Source organism: Athene cunicularia, assembly GCF_003259725.1.
Source record: "Athene cunicularia isolate RWA chromosome 1 unlocalized genomic scaffold, athCun1 chr1_part2, whole genome shotgun sequence".
Taxonomy (NCBI): Eukaryota; Metazoa; Chordata; class Aves; order Strigiformes; family Strigidae; genus Athene; species Athene cunicularia.
The window spans coordinates 29,186,095-29,193,537 of record NW_020799092.1 but is presented as its reverse complement, the minus strand read 5'-3'; the positions used below and the strand labels follow the sequence as shown (position 1 = coordinate 29,193,537).

Here is a 7,443-nt window from a genome sequence, read left to right as displayed (position 1 = left end):
GCAATTAACTTTCCTAAAACCTGTAAACTGAAATGAAAATGTTTTCCAGTCCTGCCTATTGAAACTTGCACACTGTACAGGAATAAGGGTAAGATTCATGAGGCCAGAAGGAGACCAAGGAAAGGAGCACACTTCTGTTCACAGGAATGAATTTAGTCTCTCCTGAAATTAACCACATTATTTGTAATCTAGCTCAAGATGAAAACTGATAGTTGACTGCTGAAGTAGGGTTTTTTTTTCCAAATAGGTCAGATCTTTCTCTACACCTGATTGGAAGGAAAATTGTTTGTTGGGATTGGAGTCACCCAGCTGGCCTCACTACATACACTGCTCTCTTTAAGCCTTTCTGTGGAAGATGAGTGAGTTTAGTACTCTCACTTGGCTTGTATTTTCAAAGTGTGTAATGGAGCAAGGTGCTGTACTTCCATGAGAAGTGAAGGCCTAACCCGCTCACACTTCTTCAGAAATACCCATTCTTCAGCCACTTGTGCATACCCATGGTTTTCCATATATAATGTCTTGGTGTAAAGAAAAGTGTAAATTTAAACATACTCAACAAGAATCATGTTAAGTGTTACATGCTACACTCAATCTCACGGTATGTTGTAACAGAGGTAACTCAGAGCTGTCTCACCTCATCTGCCTTCTGAAATGAAGGAGATTCAAATAGGTTTTTACCTAGTCTTCATAATGGGAAATCTGGAGTAAAACTAAATCTACAAAATCTCGTTATCTGGCTTTTCATTTGGGGTTACTTGTCAGTACAGTGGCAGAATTACATCACTTAAATGCGTTTAATTCTGAGAAGAGGAATTAGATCATTGAATCTGTAACCCTACTAGGATATCATGGGTGTCACTGCTGTTTGAGCTCACCAAATCCTACTGCTGTGGGTTTTTATGTGTAGTTTTGGAAGGTGAGGTCTTTTTTCTTATTATTTTACTAATGCTAAAATAGCCTGAGTTAATAATGTTACCAATGAAGTTTCTCAGTTCCAAAGGACTGGCACAACGTAGACTGAAAATAATACTTAGCTTGGGTATTTGTAGATATAGGTGTGTGTACATTAGACACTGCAACTTCAAACATTACCCCCAAGCTTACATGTTTCTCTTTTTACAGGAGTACAAATTTTGATATAGATGTACGGACAGCTTTTATCCCAAGGCTGTGCTACATCGTCCTAGTGGATGGATTTTTTCATGCTCCCTTTCAACATGCCTCAACTTGAATGCAGAGATACTTCCTCAGCCTAAGAGGATGCATCAAATTCACCTTCCCTTGGCTATTTTGCCAAGTTTGCAAACCCAAATTACAGTGTAGCACCAATTGTATTTGTTTTGTAGTATGTAAATGCTTGTGCCTCAGACACTGGGGTAGCCTTACTCACAAGTCTTGATCCTTGCTAATTTAGTAGGTGTGTAGTCAAAGGGTGCTACACAGATGAGGGATTTTTGTAATTCTCAGTTCTGAAAGCCTCCAGGTAAAGGGTGATCACTGCAATTGGGGGCAGAGAGCATGCAGAAAAGAGAAAATGCTGATCTGAGTCAAAACATGATAGGAAGACTCTTGGGACCATGATTCCTCAGACTTTTATTTCAAAACCAGTCAGGATCCTAGAGCCAAAGTCAAAAACCTGCTTGCTGTTTTCATTGGCATGATAAGGCTGAGACTGTCAGCCATGCAAAACTATAATTCTCATAAAATCCCATGCTTTTGGTTAAACTGCACAAGTGAACCATCCTGATTCAGAGTAGCTTTGCTTCTTGGCAAGGGCTGGGGAGGTGGGTGGACTCTAGTGACTTAACACCAGTGTCTACAACTTCATTTGCCCTCATGATGGCTACTGAGAGTTTTTCCTCAACCTCACAAGGAGCTAGGGCAAGCTCTTTAGACACACTTTGCATTCAAAGATGTGTGTTGATGCAGACATCTCCATAAACCTATGAAAGAGGTGAAAAATAGGAGGAAGCTCTTCCATTGCTTTTTAAAGTCTACCTTATATCACATAGACAAGGGTACTGAATTCAACAGTGATGCATTTTAAACAACTAGCCTGGGATACCTGTGTCTAATTTTGCTGCTTTGCTACAGGCCACCTGTGTGACCTTTGGACTTAACTGAATATTGTCCCTGTTTCCCTGTGGAAACAAGGCTCAAAGTACTCCACACTTCAAAGGCCTTTTTTTGAGAACAATTGCTTTACCGTTACAGTAAGAACAATCATAAAGTGTACAAGTCTGCATTTTTTCCACAATGTATAGAGTAGATAGCTACTGCCATACCAGTACAAGAAAATCAGTGTTGTAGCTTGTACTGTAACTCAGGTATGGGATGGAAATTTCTTGCCAATTTGTTAATAAATTAACATACGTTTTGCTGATCGAGTGTCCTGGTTCAGCTAGGATAGGGTTAAGTTTCCCCAGCAGGGAGGGGAAAAGGATCTCCTGCTGGGTTATTCATACCATGCTGATGTCAGGTCTGGCACGGCAGTGCGGGAAGCTTTCCTTTGTGGCTTTGGTCGCGGGGAGCATGTGGCGGGCTGTCTGTATCCATTGCAGTATTTCTCTGTATATCTTTTGTCTTGTTTACTGTTATTACTGTTTGTTGTTGTTATTATCGCTATTGTTGTTGTTCAGATTGTTTATTACACTGTTGTATTAAATTCTTTATATTTTAACCCGGGGTTTGTGCCCTACTTGTGTCTGAGGGTGGGGAGGGACAACGACAGTGTGGTCTCCGGTCCCGGCAGAGCTTAAAACCAACACAGCCTTTTTGGCGCACCAACGTGGGGCACAAGTGGGTTGAAATAAGAATCAAAAAGGGACAGACCCTTACCAGAGTGTGTTAGAGCAATCTGTTGGTGTAATTTTTCTGTTTGTATTTGTACTGTTTTATAAGAAAAGGTTTGTAATGTTGGACCACTTGCTTGCCTGGTAAGGCTGGATTATTCCTTATGTGTGTTCCCTGTGCAGGTGTTTGTTGTTGTTGGAAAATGTATAAAGGGGATTGTTTTGTCATACAGGCTACTAACTGCTTATAATATACTTGTATCGCTGTTGGTGGGAAAGGCCGGTACCTGTTTGCTGCCTGGGCTTTTGTTAAGTGTCTCACCCCCTCTATGGGCAAGCCAGGGGAAGAGATCCTCTTGGTTTTGGGAGTTTCAATTATCCTTGGAGCATGCAGGCCACTGTAATTGCGGCACAATACTTTCTGAATGCCTGACAGATATTATTTTGGGCCATGCGGCACTTCTCTAACAATAGCAGCATCTGGAAATGCCCCGAGGTCAGATAATAGTGAGTGGCAAGCTATGTGAGAAAAGAGGGGCAAAGGCCTGAGTTGGTGGTCGCCTCCAATGCTTGCAATTTCACTTCTGAACAAATGCAGAGCCCTGATAAGCTGGTGGAGTGCTTGGAAAGGGTGTGTTACCAATCTGGCAAAAGCCAGGACACACAATTCACTGTGATGTGTTGGGGACTTGCCCATGCTTACCGTGCCCTCTTTAATACCACCCACGGCCCTCAACGGGGAGAAAGGCCTGCAGGATCTGAGAATGAACTACTGGCCCAGCAGCTGGGCCAGAGAAACAGGCAGAGCCAATACCAGTCGCCTCCACCAACACAGCAGCTGAGCCAGAGAGACAGCCAGTACTGGTATCAGTCGCCCTGATACAGAAAACCAAATATACCAGAAAGTCAGTTCACAAAGTGGAGGATGGGGATGAGCCAGGCCCAGCACGGGAACAGTGGTGATCATCCGATCTCTATCCCCTAATGAGTTGCGAGATAGGTGGAGAGATTTCGGCTGCCTGGTGGCAAGCAGATTTGCACCTAGCTGCTTTGATGCTGGGACAATGGAGCTAGTGCTTTTGAAATGGAGGGGAGAGAGGCCAAGCAGCTGGGATCTTTGGCCAAGGAGGCTGGCATTGATAGGGAAATAGGGAAACAGACTCAAACCCTCAGCCTTTGGAAGTGACTCCTGATCAGTGTAAGGGAGAGGTACCCCTACAAGGGTGATATCCTGTATCAGCTAAGCAAATGGACCAACATTGAGAAGGGATTCAGAATCTTAAGGAACTAGCTGTGTTTGATAAGATCTAAATAATGAGCAGCCACCCATGGACCCAGATCAGGTTTCTTCACACACCTGATGTGGCAATGTTCCTGAAGAGTGCACCAGAAGCACACTTGAAAGCATTGGCAATAGTGTCCTGGTGGACAGACACCCACACTCTGACAGTGGATGGAGTGGTTGGCAGCTCCGGCAATATGAGAGAAATCTCCCTTCATGTCAACATTCCTGGGTCTCATCTGTGGAGGAACTGTCTCAGAGTGTCCAGAAAATGGAAGAGGACATGTCCTACATTCCACCTGCATGGGCTGATGTCTTAGCCATTAGAAGTAAAGGTTTCCCCACCCAAGAGAAAGGCAGCAGAAGGTACACGCCATGAGGCACCTGTGGTTTTTCCTCCTCGACCATGGAGAAAACATGAGGAGGTGGGATGGACAGCCCACTGCCGCCCTAGCTGCATGAGTAGAGCAGCTGAAATGGAAGACCATCACAAAAGGGGAGTCCTCCTAGAAAAGTGCAGCTCCAGTGTCCAGTCGGAAATCCCCCAGGCAGGATAGAAAGGCCAACGTTATGTCTGACACTCTGAAGGGACCAGTAAATCATTCTTACAGGAAGTGAGTGATGATGATCAGGATTAGAGGGGCCCTGCCTCCAGCCAGCTGGAGGAAAGGAATAATTGGATTACTGGACAGTGTGGATCTCATAGATCTCACATCAGACCCACAAGAATATAAGTCTTTGGTGGAGACTGGCGCACAGTGCACCCTGATGCCATCAAGCTACAGTGGGGTTGAATCCATTTGCATCTCTGGAGTGACAGGGGGATCCCAACAGCTGACCCTATTCGGTGCTGAAGTGAGCCTGACTGGGAAGGACTAGCATAAGCACCCCACTGAGACTGGCCCAGATGCCCCGTGCATCCTGGGCATAGACTATCTCAGGAGAGGGTACTTCAAAGACCCAAAAGGGTACTGGTGGGCTTGGTGTAGCTGCCCTGGAGGTCGTTGAACAGTTGTCCACAATGCCCGGCCTCTCAGAGGACACCTCAGTGGTGTAGCGGCTTAAGGTTGAGGAGCAGCAGTGCTGATTGCTACCAGGATGGTGCACCGGTGGTAGTACTGAAGCATACTTTATTCCCTGGTCCCCATCCATCAGCAGATGTGTCAACTAGAAAGCCAAGGTGATCAGCAAAACTCACTCACCCTTTAACAGCCCTATATGGCCAGTGAGAAATCCTAATGGCGAATGCAGGCTAACTGTGGACTACCGTGGCCTGATGAAGTTGCGCCAGCAATGAGTGCTGCAGTGCCAGACATACTAGAGCTCCAGTATTAACTGCAGTCGAAGGCAGCGAAGTGGTATACCGCAATTGACATGCTAATGGGTTCTTCTCTGTTCTGATAGCGCCAGAGTGCAGGCCACAGTTTCTGTTCACTTGGAGAGGCATCCAGTACACCTGGAATTGATTGCCCCAGGCTGGAACCACAGCTCCACCATTTGCCATGGACTGGTCCATACTGCACTGGAGAAAGGTGGGGCTCCAGAACACCTGCAGTATATTGATGACATCATTGTATGGGGGGACACAGCTGAGGGAGTCTTTGAGAAAGGGAAGAAGATAATTGAAATCCTCCTGAAGGCTGGCTTTGCCATTAAGCAAAAGAAAGTCAAGGGACCTGCAAGGGAAATTCAATTCCTAGGAATAAAAGGCAAGATGGGTGTAGTGACATCCCAATGGAGGTAATAAACAAGATAAAAGCCGTGGCCACATCAAGCTCTAAAAAGGAGATTCAGTCTTTCCTGGGTACTATGGGGTTCTGGAGGATGCACATCCTGAACTAGAGCCTGAGTGTGAGCCCTCTCTACCATGTAACAAAAAGAAGAACGATTTTGTATGGGGCCCTGAGCAACAACAATCCTTTGAACAAATTAAGTGGGAGATTGCCCAAGCAGTATCCCTCGGGCCAGTCCGGCAGGGCAGGAGGTTAAGAACATGTCTACACTGCAGCCGGAGAGAATGGCCCTACCTGGAGACTGTCACAGAGCACCTGGGGAGAACCGAGGCCGACCTCTAGCCATTTGGAGCTGGGGATACAAAGGCTCTGAAGCTAATTACATGCCAACTGTGAAGGAGATACTGGCAGCGTATGAAGGCATTTGGCCTCCTCAGAAGTGGTTGGCACTGAAACACAGCTCCTCTTGGCACCCCAACTTCCGGTGTTGGGGTGGATGTTAAAAGGAAAAGCTTCCTCCACGCATCATGCAACAGATGCCACGTGGAGTAAATGGGTTGCATTGATAACACAACGGGCTCGAATAGGGAATCCCAGACACCCAGGGATACTAGACGTGATTACGATCTGGCCGGAGACATAGATTCCGGGATGCTACCAGAGCAGGAGGTGACACATGCTAAGGAGGCCCCACCATATAACGAGCTGCCAGATGAGGAGAAGCGATATGCCATGTTCACCGATGGGTCTTGTCGTATTGTGGGAAAACATCGACAATGGAAGGCTGCTGTATGGAGTCCCACACGACGGGTCACTGAAGCTGCTGAGGGAAATGGTTGCAACAATGGAAGCAGAACAACTGGCAACGTAAGGGTAAAACCGTATAGGCTGCTGAAGTATGGAGAACACTGCAGCCCGTGTGGAAAACCTTGTTGTGAAGGTGCGCCATGTGGATGCCCATGTACCCAAGAGTCGGGCCACTGATTAACATCGACACAACCAGCAGGCAGATAAACATGCTAAAATCAGAGTTAAACAGTTGGACTTGGACTGGCAGCACAAAGGTGAACTGTTCATAGACCGGTGGGCCCATAAGACGTCGGGCCAACAAGGTAGAGATTGAACATACAGGTGGGCTCGAGATCGATGTGTGGACCTCACTATTGAAACTTTTGCAGAGATCATCCAAGGATGTCAGACGTGCTGCAAACATGCCAACCGGGTGAAGCCCCAGCAAAATGGAGAGAGATGGCTGAAATATAGGTATGGAGAGGCCTAGCAGATCAACTAAATCACAATGAAACAGATCCACCACAGGAAGCACCATATGCTCATAATAGAGGAAGTAACCACTGGATAGATGGAAGCTTACCCAACACCCCATGCCAACGCCCGAAACACTATACTGGGCCTTGAGACCCAAGTCCTGTGGTGATACGGCACCCCAAAGAGAAATGAGTCACGCAACGCGACCCACTTCTGAAACAACCTCATAAATGCTGGGCAGAAGAACAGCCGAAAACGCCCACCAAGCTGCATTCTGAGAATAAGCAAGAACGGAGGACGAGAATCGCTGTTGCCCTGCATAGCGTTCCGGGCAGCGGTTACAACCAGCAAGAGAATTCCCGGCTAACAG

The 7,443-nt window shown here is 46.5% G+C and overlaps 1 long non-coding RNA gene across 1 annotated transcript in view; it reads right to left on the bottom strand.

Annotated features, from left to right (window-relative positions):
* Positions 1-3,543: 3,543 nt before the first annotated feature.
* The window catches only part of LOC113487357, a 23,690-nt gene continuing 19,790 nt past the window's right edge, over positions 3,544-7,443 (bottom strand). Inside the window, exon 3 of the long non-coding RNA XR_003399767.1 lies at positions 3,544-3,653. This is a non-coding gene — a long non-coding RNA (uncharacterized LOC113487357). The remainder of the gene's footprint in view (positions 3,654-7,443) is intronic.